Source organism: Euprymna scolopes, chromosome 45 (genome assembly GCF_053919585.1).
Source record: "Euprymna scolopes isolate OS-2025 chromosome 45, ASM5391958v1, whole genome shotgun sequence".
Taxonomy (NCBI): Eukaryota; Metazoa; Mollusca; class Cephalopoda; order Sepiida; family Sepiolidae; genus Euprymna; species Euprymna scolopes.
This window is the reverse complement of record NC_136526.1, coordinates 65,995,319-66,012,053: the sequence shown is the minus strand read 5'-3', so window position 1 is coordinate 66,012,053 and position 16,735 is coordinate 65,995,319. Positions and strand designations below refer to the sequence as shown.

Sequence of the window (16,735 nt, the reverse complement as noted above, 5' to 3'; positions counted from 1 at the left end):
TTTTTTTTTAACCACGTTGTTTGTTTTTTCTTTTGTTTTTTTTTTAATGAAACCTTGGTCCTTGCTCCTTTAATTGAAAAGGGCTTGAATTACATTTTTCGAGTAGTTATAAGCTTGGAAAGACAGGGGGTCGAATAATTCACGCCTCCCATTTTGAAATGTGTTTTAAAAAGTAAATAATTAATTTACTCACCAAAGTTTTATATATCACAAATTGAAGAGAAAAGGTCAATAAATAATATATTCAAATTTAAAACAAAAAAAGTAGTGTTTTTTAGAAATTTACCCGTAAAAAACACGTTGTTTGTTTGTTTTTGTTTTCAATGAAACCTTGGTCCTTGCTCTTTTAATTGAAAAAAAAATTAGGGCTTGAATTAAATATTTCGAGGAGTTATAAGCTTGGAAAGACGGGGTGGAATTATTCACTATTTTTCACGAAATTTCTGACACACTTGTCGCTAACAAATAACACTTAGCTGAATATATAAGATAGAAGGTGAATGTCTGGCGTCTTGTAGGATGCTCCGTCTTCGACTTTAACAAAATGATAAAAAAAAAAAAAACATTTTTAAGTAAGAAATACAATTTCCATGGTTGGTGTGTAAACTTTTAGAATGCGAAGCAAGATGGCGGCACCCGACGAAAAGAAAAAATACAAACAAAACAAAACTCTTTTCGATTTTATTTTATTTTTTGCACTTTTCATATATCAGGATTTAATCTATTATATAAATCTCATTTGTCTGTTAGTGGGTGTGTGTGTGTGTTCAGCTAAAAGTAAAAAAAAATAGAAAAGGGTCCACCATTTAGATATTGAATAAAAGCGTAGTTCAGGTATCCCAACAAAGAACAATGTGAAACAACATACAAACCAATGAAAGGAAGAAACGTGTGGCACCTTCACCACAAATACATCAACTAACACTAGAGGATGACAAACACTAGAGGGTGACCTTCAATCTGTAGTGGAATGGGGACAAAAATGGATCGTCACATTCAATGCTTCCAAGACTAAACTGGTTTCCTTCAATAAGTACAAGAAACCTTCTCTGCCACCAATAGCAATGGCCAGTGACTCCCTGTTTGAGAGTACATCTTTCAAACTGCTTGACCTAGCATTCACAGGAAACATGAGTTGGAACAATTATATTGAAAACATTGCAGGACCGCTGCGAAAAAGGTAGGCTCTCTCTACCGTGCTAGAAAACTATTGACACCTGAAAGTATCCTGTACCTCTATAAGGCCACCATTCGTCCATGTATGGAGTATTGTTATCACATTTGGGCTGGTGCATCTGCTGCTAGTCTCTCGCTCCTAGACAAGGTTCAAAAGAGAGTCGCCAATCTGATAGGCCCTGAACTGACATCTAAGCTTCAGCCTCTGTCCTATCGATGAAACGTTCCATCCCTCTGCCTGTTCTACAAGTATTTTAATGGTGAATGCTCTGACGAACTGCAGATACTTGTGCCCCCACGATGCAGACACCCTCGACAAACCCGACAGACAGCTAAATCCCACCCCCACACAGAGATCCTTAGATGTAGAAGATCTTTTTACTTCAGTAGTTTCTTCCACAGAACCGCTAGACTTTGGAATTCCATTCCAAGTTCCTGCTTCCCCAACTGTACTGACATGCAGAAGTTCAAGTGCAACGTGAACCGACATCTTCCCAAATCCCAACATAGTGCCCCAGTAGTTGCTACCCCTGATAGTAGCCCCCTACACCAAAGTGGCAATGTGCCTTGTATGGGATGAAAATGTAATAAAAAAAAACAAAAAAACTAGGCATATCATCATCGGAGGAGGATGAAGAATACACCCACTGGGTGAATGTGGTAAAACCCTCAAAGACAAAACAAGCAAAAAACGGCCAAATGCCTTATGCTTCTGAATTAAAAAAGAAGTTGTTTTCGAGATTGACACAGGGGAATCTATTAATAAACTCCCTGAAAAGTTTGCCAAGAGGATGAACTCCTATAAAGGGGTCTTATCAATGAAACTACTTCATGTATGCCGAAGATAAAAAAAACACAACAAACATACTCAGTAGAATTTGTAATATTCAAAGATGAAGATTACTGTTAATTTTTATTTTTATTTCGGACTATTAGTCTCATCTTTATTAGTTGTTGTTTGTTTGTTTTTATTGGTTCACAACATTTCGGCCAACTTCCTCTGGCCTTCGTCAGGTGGTAACCGCGACGGATAGGAACTTCGAATCTCCTAACTGCATTCTCAGCCATCACTGTCATCCATAGTTGTCGTCGTCTCACCACATTTTTGACCAATTACCTCTGGCACGCTTTGTCTGAAGATAGCGGTTTCAATCCCACCCAAAGCGTGCCAGAGGTAATTGGTCAAAAATGTGGTGAGACGACGACAACTACGGATGACAGTGATGGCTGAGAATGCAGTTAGGAGATTCGAAGTTCCTATCCGTCGCGGTTACCACCTGACGAAGGCCAGAGGAAGTTGGCCGAAACGTTGTGAACCAATAAAAACAAACAAACAACAACTAATAAAGATGAGACTAATAGTCCGAAATAAAAATAAAAATTAACATAAAAATGCTCATCTCAAAATAAAAAATTCCAATTAAGGAATAATATATATATATGAAGATTACTGCCAACCACTGCTTGATCTGCAGGATACAAATGAACCTTGTGAAAATATATTAAAAGAACTTCCACCGTGTCACAGCAGTCAACATAGAGAACAACTATAAAGAAGTGTTTGATGATCAACTGCCGGGTGTTGCCACTCTCCAGTTTAAGCCAGATGCAATAGCCATACATTCTGAACTGAAAAAGGAGTTAAGTCGACTAACCACATTAGGAGTAATTAAACCAATAGAAAAACATTTTATGGGTTAGCTAACTTGTCATCACAAGAAAAGATAATGAGAATATGCCTGGATCCTCACAAGCTCAACAAAGCACTCACATGAAAGCACTATGCCATACCAATTCTCAAGGATGTCCTTCATGATTTAAGAGATGCAAAAATATTCACAAAAGTGGACCTCGCATCAGGATATTGGCATGTTGAGCTCAATGATGCATCCAGTGACCTGACCACCTTTCAGACATGCTTTGGCCAATACTGTTGGCATCGGTTACTATTTGGCTGTAACTCCTAAGCAGAGATATTCCAAAGAAAGCTGAATGAACAATTTCAAGAAATTCAGGAAGTTGTCATTATTGTAGATGATCTAGTCGTTTATGGGAAAGACCAAGAAGAACATGACAGGCGACTTCACAAACTACTCCAGAAATGCAAAACTATAGGAGTAAAACTTAACCTAGAAAAAAATAGAGATCTGACTAAACGCGATTGCTTTCCTGGGGCATTGCATCACAAAAGAAGGCATTGGAGTCAACACAGAAAAAGTGAGGGCTATCACTGATATGCCAGCAGCAGGAAACATTGAGCTTTTGGCAGACTCCTAGGCATGACAAACTGTACAGGATATTTATTTCAAATCTTGTAACGATGACAAAACCCCTCCAGAACCTGACAAAAAAGATGTTTCACGACTGCAAAAGAAGCAATCACAAACTCACCCATCCTTACGTACTACGACCCCCATGTTGGCAGTTGTATTTCACCACTATACACATGGAAGAGAAATGGTAGTTTTGACTGACCACCAATCCCTCGTCTCAATTAGCAAAAAAACCCTATCAAAGGCACCAAAACGGCTACATAATCTCTTGCCCAGCAATATAACTACACACTCCAATATAAGCCAGGAAAAGATATCTTATTGGCAAATATGCTGTCATAAGCACCAACAAGCAAGAGTTGGTTGGTTGTTTTTGTTTTACGGGATATCAACCCTTTTCAGGTTATTTAATGCCGAATCTAGTTATTTTGAGGAATGATTTTTAATGGAGTATATATTTTTTTTTAAGTCAGATTCTATTTAACCCATAGTTCGGACCCTAACAGGTACTACCACTCCGGGTCAGAGTGGACCTGGGAGCAATGGCAATTAAAGGGTGGCTCCACACTCCCCATGGCCCGCAAGGTGGGGCCTCACCATCGGATATAGTTTTTGGTCATATCCAGGACCAAGCAAAAGTTGGAAGAAATAACTTCGGTGAATAATTTGACAATAAAACCAATACAAAACCACAGGCTCGCAGAGATTTGCCAAAAGACAGGTGAGGACTCCAGCATGAGAGCACTGGCAGAAGTAATCGCTAAAGGGTAACAGGATGATAAAGAAAGCCTGCCTAACTTGATCAAACTTTTCTTTGATAACAGAGATGAACTCCCTGTACAATATGGACTAATACTGCAACGACAGAGAATAGTCATACAGTATGCCATGCGGACTGAGATGAAACAAAGCACATGCCGGCCTCCTAGGCATAATTACATGTTTTCAAAGAGCAAGGGACCTCATATTTTGGCCAGGAATGTCTAAAGAGATTAGACAAAATATTGAAGCCTGTGGCACCTGCGCAACCTATGCAGACCGCCAGCCAGCAGAGACACAAATCTTAGCACGAGTGTCGGAAAGACCTTGGCAACAAGTAGCAGCGAATCTCCTATCATGGGGAGGGAACAGCTGTCTAATCACAGTGGGCAGACATACCAACTTCTTTGAAATTAACAAACTGGATACACCCATGTCAGAAGCTATGATTGGATGCATGAAAGCGCATTTCAAGGAAATGGTTGCTCAAACACGAAACAATATCACCAGGCAACAGCCAAGCAAAGCGTCAGAAGAAGATCCATTCTTAGGGCTGTTGAACCTATGCAACACACCAACCAAAGGACTAAGGACCAGCCTTGCACAAAGATTCTTTGGTAGAAGGACAAGGTCAACAGTGCCAGCTGTCGAATTAAAAAAAAATGTTTTATTACATTTTCACTCCAAACAAGGCAAATTGCATCTTTGGTGTAGGGGGCTATTATCAGGGGCAATAACTACTGGGGTACTATGTAGGGATTTGGGCAGCAAGATGTCGATTCACGTTACACTTGAACTTCTGCATATCAGTACAGTTGGGGAAGCAGGAACCTGGAATAGAATTCCAAAGTCTAGCGGTTCTAGGGAAGAAACTACTGGAGTAGAAAGATCTTTTACATCTAGGGATCTCTACAGTGTGGGGGTGGGATTTTGGTAGCAGTCAGGTTTTTCGAGGGTGTCTACGTCATGGGGGCACAAGTGTCTGCAGTTTGCCAAAGCATTCACCATTAAAATACTTATAGAACAGGCAGAGGGATGCAACATTTCGTCGACGGGACAGAGGCTGAAGCTTAGATGCCAGTTCAGAGCCTATCAAATTGGCGACTTTCTTTTAAACCTTGTCTAGGAGTGAGAGACTAGTAGCAGATGCACCAGCTCAAATTTTACAGCAATACTCCATATATCGGCGAATGGTGGCCTTATAGAGGTATAGGATACTTTCGGGTGTTAGTAGTTTTCTAGCACGGTAGAGAGAGCCCACCTTTCTTGCAGTGGCCCTGGCAATGCTTTCAATGTAATTGTTCTAACTCATGTTTCCTGTGAACGTTAGGCCAAGGAGTTTGAAAGATTTACCCTCAGATAAAGAGTCACTGGCTATTGCTATTGATGGCAGAGAAGGTTTCTTGTACTTATTGAAGGAAACCAGTTTAGTCTTGGCAGCATTGAATGTGACCATCCATTTTTGTCCCCATTCCACTACAGATTGGAGGTCATCCTCTAGTGTTTTTGCCAGATATGTGTTCATTTCTTTTCCTGTCATGCCTGTTATAGAGTGTGATGTCATCAGCATATATACCCATCTCAGAGGCAATTTTGTCGGGGAGGTCATTAATGAATATTAGGAACAATAGAGGTCCAAGGATAGACCCTTGAGGCACTCCCACATTTATATCATATTGTTTAGATGTATGACCGTCGAGGACAACCTGGATTTTTCTCTTATCTAAGAAGGATTTAATTATGTTATGTATTCTACCAGTGATACTGTATGATCTAATTTTCCTGAGGAGACCCTCATGCCATACCCTGTCAAAAGCCTTAGATATATCTATCTGCCCTCCCCTGCTGTGTCCAGTGAATGGTATTAAAACTTAAGTCCCTCTACCCATACTCAACTGATGAAATATTGAGAAAACAGGAGGCTTAGACACCATGAGACGGGAAAAGACCTGAAGGGCCTCAACGTTGGTGACAATGTTTGAGTCCAGCCATCCAATCCCTACACAAGAGAGTGGAGGAAAGTAACAGTCCAAAAAATGACTGGTAGGTCATATAAAGTAGAAGCAAGAGACGAACAACTATACTGCTGAAACAGGCGATTCATGCGCAAATGCTCAAGTCAAAACACTCCTTTCCAAGACACCATCAGACTACACACACAGCTGATGCTCACCCTCTATCTCAAGTACAGCCTAACAAACCCATACTACAAAGAGAAAGAATTGCGCAGGAAAAAGAGTCGGCTGCAGAAAGCATTTATGAAAGGAATGACAGACAACAACTGACCACACGTTCAAGACGCATTATTTGAAAAGCTGTACGCTACAACAAATGAACAATCTACCCTCACCCATGTTGCCATTCAGAACCCTATCCCTACCCCTTCCACCTTAAAAGGAAACAAAATGAGCAAACACCCTCCCGAGAGGAGATGATATGTATAACAAAACCCTCACCCCTGCCCTCCCTAGCCCTCTCTTTAAACCTCCCCTTACAAAAAGAGAGTGACTTCTCTTTGTAAGATTGCCGTTCAATAAAACTGCGATCACACTTAGTTTAGTGTCGTCTTCATTCTGATATTGACCCATGAACATTACAGACTGTCACCGCCTACTTCCTGTAAACTTGTGGGAACATGACGAGAATTGGCAGCCAATCTGATGTTAACGCATCCACCATGAGAGACAAAATAAAAAATCGTCGTTTGCACATGGCTCCACGCATCGCTTCCGCTTGGGAAGAAAAAATAAGATAACCACAAAAGAATTATCAACCAATGGCAGAGCTGCGCCTAAAATAAAGGCCTAAAATATCACAGTCACTGGGAGCCGGTTTGCGACTATAAAATGAGGGGACCAAAAAGGAGAGGGAGGAGATTCGCCCTTGCTGTGTCAGTGAACGCACGGACGGATTCTCCCACCCGACCTAAAGAGATGAAGAAAAAAAAGAAATAAGGCACCAGTGAACTGAAGCCGACTACGTTCTCATGTTATGGGCCAAAAACGCCTTCAATTCGAAACAATGCCTAATTCACACAAACCAAAAAAAAAAAGGAGAAAAACATATGAGGCGAATACGCCGTGTTGCTAGCTGTTGAGGAAAGAAGTTGCCGCTTTCAAGTTAAAAGCCAGGACACATATCACCGACAGTAGCACGACCGACCAACCACTTACCACCCCCATCGTCCGAAAAGATAAGTACGCTTACGAACATTCATTCTTTGTTAAATTATACAAGCCTACAAAAGTTCATTCCATATCAATGCATACACACCTACAAACATCCTACGAACACTTTACCTCTTCTAATTAAAACTGTCATTAATAAATAAAACCGGTTCTCAACCTTCAAGATTCGTCTGTCCTTAATTGCATGGAGTCAAATTCTACATACTTCAAACGTTGTCAATTAAATGTATTCTTTGTTGTGACCTCTATGGCCTCATTTCCTTCACCCCTTCTCCATCTTTAAACCAACCCAAAAAAAAACCTCTGGGCCATAAACTATCACAAAGCAAAGATTCAAATGAGTGAACATGCGTGATTGCAAATAAATAAAATAAGAGTTATATTCAGCTAACATATTTCTTACTTTTTTGCAGAGTGCTACTGGAAACGGTGACAAAGCAAATCAGTTTCTTCCCTGTTATTGTTCTTCAATATTTCTATTGTGAAGCGATTTATTGAAATAAAATATAAAGGACACCATTGAAAAGTATACAATAAAAATTAACAATTATAAAAAGATAAAAATAAAACAATCTTAATTTGCATTTTTATAATAACAAAATATTTTAAAAAAATAAAAGGTTTTATTTTATTTGAAATTTTATAAGAAATATGTTTATGACATAATTTTTAAACACTTTTTAGGAAAGGTAATTGTTTTACCTTTCTAATAAAATATATTTAAAGAACACAGTACAAAAGAACAACAAACTTCTTTTTAACAATTACAATTTAGAATATTTATTGGTAAGCAGGAACTGACAAGTCGGACACCAAAAAAATGAAGAAGGAACAGAAAGTTCTTTTTGAGCCATCGGTCAATCAGTACTGTGTTGTCCCCAGCTTATAGCAGTGATCAGGGGACGAGAGAAGAGGTGTTCTGTGCCGAAGGTCTGTCCTGTTTATATATTTTATTGCTTTTAAAATTTTGTAAAAAAAACAAAAGATTATCAAACAACAAAATTAGGCACAAGGCCCCACAAGAAATTGGGGAGGGGAAGCGTTCAGGGTCTTTGTGACTAAAGTGATTAAAAAGTAATAAATGTAGACTTTGGAGTCTTACTCTTGACTGGCAACATTTACCAAAATACCTCATTCACTCTATGGATCTTAAACTAACTAATAAATCCCCAGCGTTTAAGAATCAAAACCATATTTACAATTAATAAACAGTTGTCTGTGTGTTTGTGTATGCATTTTTTTTTTTTTTAAATTAATTTTGTGTTTGTGTATGCATTTTTTTTTTTTAAATTAATTTTGTGTTTGTGTATGCATTTTTTTTTTTTTTTTTTTAAAGGTCTGTCCTGACTGACTGACGTTCCCTCAACTCTTTTTAACGAGCAGATGAATCAATGCGCCCTGTTAACTGATAGGTCAGCCTGTGACCGAAGAACTCAGGGGAGAGCCAAGAGCCATTTCACTAGAAAAAATAGTTCTCTGTAACTGTTACAATTTCAATCATTTTTTTTTTATTATTATTTAAAAAATAAAATGTTTTTTTATTTAAATTTATATAATAAATATTTGTTTCTGAAGGTATAAAACAAAATTATGTAAATCAAAATGATAAATGAAATTATTGAACTCAAAATAAAGATTTCAAACATCATAAGGAACTGATTTGGTTTGTCACCGCTTCCGATAACGCTCCGCAGAAAATTAGGACGTGCGTTAGCTGACTATAACCAAAATAATTAAGTAATAATAATTTCCACTGTAACCAAGAAAAGGACGAGCAATATTGCAAAATCATTTCCTTTGGTTTTTCTCGAATCTCGAATTTTCTGCGAACCTACTTACCCGAGTAATATGTTGGGATTTTCACTTCTAAAAAAAATATTGCTCAAACTGAACAATAATAATATTGCGCCTCGATCTATAAAGTAGATAAGTCATTCGAATGTTATTTTATTGTTTAACAAAAAAGTAAGTATTAATTGAATTTTATTAATCTCAGCTCCCCCACCCCACATAAATTATAATATTTGGGTTTGTATTACTGTACACATAGATTCGAAAACGTTGTCAAAAAACACCAAAACAAATATATAACAAATAAATGTTATCAAAGGCAAGATAAGTTACTTTTCTACCTTACTGGATATATTTTTCGTGTTTTTATTCAATGTAACATGTTTATTCAGCTCGAAACCATACAGTGTTTATCGATGTATTGGAAAATTCAAAATGGCGCCCGACACTCTCTTTAACACGGTAAGTTCAGGAAAAGATGTTATAAATAATAAACTAGACAAAATACTGTTAGAAATTCTCTCATTATATGTTACCATGACATAAGTTGACATATATTCGATGTTTTTTAATAGTATTTTGTCTAGTTTATTATTTATAACACCTTTTCCCAAACTTACCATGTTAAAGAGAGTGTCGGGCACCATTTTGAATTTTCCAATACATCGGTAAACACTGCATGTTTTTCGAGCTGAATAAATATGTTACATTGAATAAAAACAAAAAAAATATATCCAGTTTGGTAGAAAAGTAACTTATCTTACCTTTGATAACATTTATGTTATATGTTTGTTTTTTTTGACAACTTTTTCGAATCTATGTGTACAGTAATACAAACCCAAATAGCACGGATCACTCTGCATTAGCACCAGAAAATTAAGCTTTCACGAGCAGTTTACAAAAGCTTCTTTTTTTTCAGGGGGGGGGTATTCAATTATAGAACTTGTACAACATTTAACAGGTGCTTTTGCAGTTTAATTTACCGTTCTTCTATAAGTAACGTGCCGATATACACCGAGCACTAAGAACTGTTTAATTTTTCACAAAAATTCTGTTTACATTGGGGAGTAGGGCGGTGGAGGGGCAGGGGCGACCATATTTTTTTTTTTGTTTTTGAAAACTTTCTTATTTTAAATGTCTGCTAAAAAATTCTTCCGCAATGTGACAAGTCACCTTACTACGTGCGTCCATGTGCGAACGCAAAAATAGCATAAACGATGGCGGTGAGTTGGCACAAAATAATGCGAGGGTTCAGGGGGTTAATACCATGCAAACGGTAAATTTGCGACGGGTTTGAATATTAGATTTGTTGTCAGTGACCCCGAAAACCTATAAACAATCAAATTTCTGTTGCAGTTAAAGTAAACATTTACCTTTTAGTCTTTTCAATGTCACTTTTACACTGTGCCATGTTGTTGTGGTACTTCAGAAAATCTCTTCCCTACGCATAATCGATGAAACATAAATCAATTTGGCAAAATCCTTTGCATCATCGTATGCATTCATTCTACAGAAAATATTTTTCATTTTAACTTAAAACTAAATTTTACTTAAAAATAAAAGTTGTTTTAAAAGTTTGTTTTTTTTAAACTATTTGTCAAGAAAAAAATTAATATAAAATAAAAATTGGGTAAATTTTTACAACCTGCCTCACCATTAGTATAAGCACCCCCAACCAACCACCCCATGCTAAGAACAGCTTTCGGAATAACCCCTCTCCCCCAACCTCCCCATGTTAAGAACGGCTTTCAGGGTTGGGAGTGTTTATTCTGAAAGCTGTTCTTAACATGGGGAGGTTGGGGGTGTTTATAATACGCTGGGGCACGTTGTAAAATTTTACTAAAGAATTTATAAAATTTGTTTAACTTTATTTTTCATGCTTTATTTTTTTTCTTGCATTTATTCGACAGAAGTAAAAATAAAATTTGTTTAAATTTCCTTGAAATGCACATAATGATGGTATTTTTTTTTTTTTACAAACGAGTCTCCACTTATCAAGGCCTGACACCCACTCGAGGATAAGTGTTAATGAGTGTATGGTAGTCAATGGAACATATAGTAATCCTTAATAGTGGAAAAATAGTAAACTGAATTACTTAAGGGGATGGCTGATCAAGAACTTGTTTATGTTGGACTTGAAGATGACCATATTGTAGTCTGTTCCATTTTCCTGCTTTCCAACTGAGTTTAACAGGCGTGCAGTTCTAAAGAAGCTTTGTTCGTGGAATCTATGTTTAGGTTTATGCACAGATAAAAAGTGGGGGGGAATTATTGATAGTGGTTTCAGATAGATGAGGGTTTTTCATGAAAGTCTGGCAAGGAGGGAACCATAGATTGGAACTCAGACACGTACTTGCCATGAAAATAATAAAGTAATGTCTCTTGTGGGAAAGAGGTTGCAGGGAAGAGAAAAGGGCATCCCCTACTAAGCTATGAAGTCTATTTTGGACTTTGTCAAGGTAAGATAAGGTATTTCTAGCAGCTCCTGCCTAAATGTGGCAACAGTACTTCATCTTTGGACATACTTGTTCTTATATAGATAGAGAATTGCATCAGCAGTAAGATATATTCTGGAGCGGTAGAATGATCCCATCATTTTTCCAGCAGCTTTGGCAAAGGATTTAATGTACGTATTACATTACAGATCAGGGGTAAAGGCCAGGCCCAGAAGCTTGTCAAAACATAGAGCCTCCCCAAGACAAGAGCCATTCATTTCAATTGGTGCCAGACAGGGATCAGAGCGTTGATGATTTAAAGATAGAAACTTGGTTTGAGATGCATTAAAAGTAACCAGCTACCTCTTTCCCCATTGCACCACATGATCAAGATCAGAGAATCTGAGATTGTGGTTGTTTGAAATATTGCCATAGATGGAAGTGTTGTCAGCATAAATGTCTACGAATGATCTTAGGATGTAATTTGGGAGATAATTGATATAGATCAGGAAGAGAGTTGGGCCCAGAATGGACCCCTGAGGGACTCCAGCATTAATGCTGTGAGCTTCTGATTTCTGCCCATCAACCACTACTCTCTTATGAACCTATCAGAGGGAAATGATTTAATAATTGAAAAGACATTTTTAGCTATACTGTAGCTGGAGATTTTGTGGAGTGGACTTTTATGCCATACCCTATCAAAGGCCTTTGATATGTCAAGGGCAATTGCCCTAGAAAAGAAGCCTCCATCGAGAGATTCACTAATCCTATGAGTATAACTGTTAGCACATCTGCTGTAAATCTAGCAGAATGGAAACCATATTGCATGTCAGTGAGGAGGTTATTTTTGCCGTGGTGGTTGGCTATTTCTCTATTTTTCCAGCAACTTATGACGCACGGAAGACTTATTGTCTGCACTGAGAGGGAGATGATCGATCACCTGAATATTTTAATACTGAGCCTTACTGATGAATTTTCCAGGGTGTTGAGAAGCAATTCTCCTTAAGACAATGCTTAAACAGCTTTGTAAGTATTGGAGCTAGTTCTGGTTGAAGCTATTTCAGCACTATAATAGGAATGCCGTCAAGACCAGTTGCTTTACTGGAATCAAGGTTTTTGATTAGCTTAGCAACACCACGCACAGATATTTGTATGTCCCATAGAATGTTTTCAGACACAAGGAAATGCAGGAGGGTTGGTGCCCCTAATCGCATAGGGTAGAATTATCTGCAAGTTCTTGCCAAAGAGTTTGGCTTTGTCTGATGCTTACGATAGTATCTCAGGCCCATTGATGATGGTTGGGATAGAGCATACACTTCTGTTCAGGACCCTGTTTGTTATTTGCCAAAACTGGTGGGAACCAAGCCGTTGCTCAGCTACTTTGGACTTGACGGACTGAGCACATAACTCGCGTTCTTTATTACTCTTTTACAGCAGTTGCTGGCAGTCCTGAAACTGGTTTTAGTCTCAGTACATCTGTTGCATTGGAAGCATTGGAAAAAGTGATTTCTGTGCGCAATGACAGCAGCACATTCTGGAGAGAAGCACTGAAGAGTTGAGCGCAGCAAGAATAGTGCATCCCGAAAATCAGCAACGTACAGGATTGCCAAACAATAACATACGCCCGAATTGTGTTAAGATGTGTGGATCTCGAATTGGACTGTCTTTTCATGTGAGAATTCATGAAAAAAGCTTTTGAAAATCAAGATACTCAATTCGAGTGACAATCATGATGATGATAATTTTATTTCATGAATGTGAAGTGCAGGGAATTATCAGAGATGCTGCAATATCAGAACTGTTACAAAAGCTGAATTTTTTCTCAAATGCAACGAAATATAACTTTGAAATGAGTATTGTAAAAAAAACTACGAGACATTTTAAACAGCACTCTAAAATATGTCAGTCAGTTCTATGTTTCCTACTTCCGTTTTTCTGTTCCCACATATGTTATATCTACAATTAACTATTCCATTAGGTCTGATACTATAGGGGACATATTCTTTATAGACATGGAATGCAGAGATAGATCTGATATAAATGTACGTAAGCTATTCCAGTCAGACATAGAGTATTGATATACTGTACGATGGAGAGGTACGTCAGAAGACTTATTACATTTTGTTTTTATCTTGACTGAGACAATTGAGTGGTTGGAAGATTCCAGTGGAGGTAGAACAGAGGATGAACATAGCTCAAGGGAAATTGTGAGAAAAAGGTCTAGGAGACTTGCATACTGGGTGTCATACACATATAAAACTTTGGTATTTCCTTATCTATTCCATTTCAGCTCTGTTTAACTGGGCATCATTAGGGACACTCAACATTATTGGGGACACTAACTTTTACTAATCTTTCAGAAAACAAAATACAAATGGAAATACATACTCATGCGGGTTTAAATTTTCAAACAATTGTTTTTTTTTTGTAAAATAAAATGTGTTTATTAATATTTATTTCTAATCTGCATATAGTTGTTCCTGTAGATTGATCAATGGTGCAACATATCTGTAAATATCACATGTAAGAAAAGAGATGCCAACAAAATTAAAAACGAAATCGTATTCATGCGAAATATGTGTGCAACGACATTTTCGAACAGTAAAATAAAAATACTAATGTTTTTATTTATTATTATGTGTTATTATTTTTATAAAAAGTGTTTATTTTTCATTTGCAGATAATTATTCCTGTAGAAAACAAATGGATTGATCAATAGTGCAAGGTTTTTGAAAAGATCAGACTTCAGAATAGAGATGGCACCAAAAGTCAAAACGAAATCATATTTGTGCGAAACATTTTAAACAGTTCCAATTTAAAATAAATTGAATAAAAAGAACCTAATCGAATCCGTGTGAAATATTTGTGCAATTTTTTCCCATTTGCAGATAATTATTCCAGTAGAAAACAAATGGATTGATCAATGCGACAAGATTTAAGAAAAGAAATGGCAACAAAAGTCAAAACAAAATCATATTCGTGTGAAATATGTTCGATGACATTTTCGAACAGTTCCAATTTAAAAGGTCACATGCGAACACACACGGGATCAAAACCGTATTCTTGTCAGATCTGCGAAACGTCATTCGCAAGCAGTTCAAATCTAACACGTCACATTCGGACACACACCGGTGAAAAACCTTATTCTTGTCAGTTGTGCGAATCGGTTTTCACAACAAATTCGCATTTAAATCTACATTTACGAACACACACAGGATTGAAACCATATTCATGTATCATTTGTGAATGTGCGTTTGCAAACAGTTCAAATCTAAAGAAACACATCCAAACGCACACCGGGGAGAAAACTTATTCTTGTCACGTGTGCGGCTCGTCATTTTTACGAAACTCTCATTTAACGCGACATGTTGCAACGCATAGCAAACAGAAGCCTTATTTGTGCAAAGAATGTGGAGCAAAATTCACGAGTAATTCTAATTTAACGAGACATTTGCGGACAAATAAAAAACATACCTGATTTATTCGCGTTATTAGGATTCTTCAGACTACTGTTCGCATCTCAGGGATAGAAGAGGAAAATGTTTTCCTTTGCATTTCACAAATTAGCAGTTACATTTTAGCTGTGATTTTAAAAGACACATTCACAAAATATCGAGATTTACCTGTAGTGGAATGGACAATAATGTCTTGTGCAAAAGAACAAAATGTTAATTCATTGTTTCTATTCGGAAAGGAAGATCGTTTAAATTCCTTTCTTTCTTTCCTTTTATACTAGCTGTTCAGACCAGCATTACTTGGGCCCTATGTACTGTTCATAACTGCATGTGTGTATATATATATAAAATAAAAATTACAATTAAATTTACCAAAATGGTCCAAGATGGTGAAATTAAAATATAATATAAATATTAAAGAATTAATATTTATAAAGTTATCTCAGCCAGATGTAAAAGCTCGATAAAGCCAAATAGTTTCAAAGTGTTTTTTAACATGTTTTATTAACTGTTTGCTCGTATATATATATATATATATATATATATATATATATATATATATATATATATATATTAAAAAGATTGACTCATTTCCAGGTAATCTACATCTTAAATTTAAAGTGTTTAGACGCAAAATTGGTGGAGGCGTTTGATAGAATCTGCAAAGGTCAACTCTTTCAACTTTGACCTCTTGGCAGCCAAAATTTTCGCCCAAAACCTGATTAAAAAGCTTGCTGCATGTCTGAATACCCTTTATGTAAAATTTCAAATGTTTAGACCTAAAATTGGCTGAATAGTTTGCTAGAGACCGCAAAGGTAAAATCTTTTGAACTTTGACCCTGTGGTAGTCAAATTTTCGGCAGTTACATTTTAGCTGTGATTTTAAAAGACACCTTTATAAGGTATCAAGATTCAAGATTTATTAGAATACAGCATAGTCTTTGAAAGAATAAGCGTACGTGTTGTGGAATGGACAATAATATCACGGGCAAAAGAACAAAATGTTAATTCATTGTTTCTCCTGTTTTTCCATTTGGAAAGGAAGATTTATTAGAATACAGCATAGTCTTTGCTTAAATTCCTTTCTTCCCTTTTTTTATTAATAGTTATTCGCTTTTTTAAAACGTATTCTATTTTTTTTAACATTGAATTCTTGTCATTTTGTAAAATATTAATTGTTCCCTTTAATAGTCATTTATTTCTATTAACTTTTATATTCCAACGAAGAGGTGTTAAGACATGTCAGCAGCCGCTCCTTGTTCCAGACACTCAAGATCCGACCAATAAGATGGCTTGGACACCTGCGCAGAATGCCGAATGGCCGTTTCCCTAAGGATATTCTCTACAGCAAACTGGTAAATGGATCAAGAAGCCGCGGTCGCCCGGTGCTGTGCTTTACAGACGTGGCCAAACGGGATCTGATTGCTCTTGGCATCGATGTGAATGTGCGGAAGGAGCTAGCTGAAGATAGACCAGCATAGAAGCGTGCCTTGAGTAAGGGTGGCAAAGGACTTGAGAACCTTTGGTTCGAGAGTCTGGCGCAGAGAAGACAAAACTAGTGACTACGTTTACTGTTGCTTGCTTGCCATTATTATTATATATTTCATTAGAAAAAAAAACATTAATTGTCCTTTTTGTTTTCGACAATTATTTTTTCT

At 37.0% G+C, this 16,735-nt stretch overlaps 1 long non-coding RNA gene across 1 annotated transcript; it reads left to right on the top strand.

Annotated features, from left to right (window-relative positions):
• The first annotated feature begins 8,786 nt into the window (after window positions 1–8,786).
• LOC145269858 (uncharacterized) lies at window positions 8,787–15,454 on the top strand. The gene is made up of 2 exons (XR_013865271.1): window positions 8,787–9,361; window positions 14,303–15,454. It is a non-coding gene; the product is annotated as an uncharacterized LOC145269858 (long non-coding RNA).
• Window positions 15,455–16,735: the final 1,281 nt, after the last annotated feature.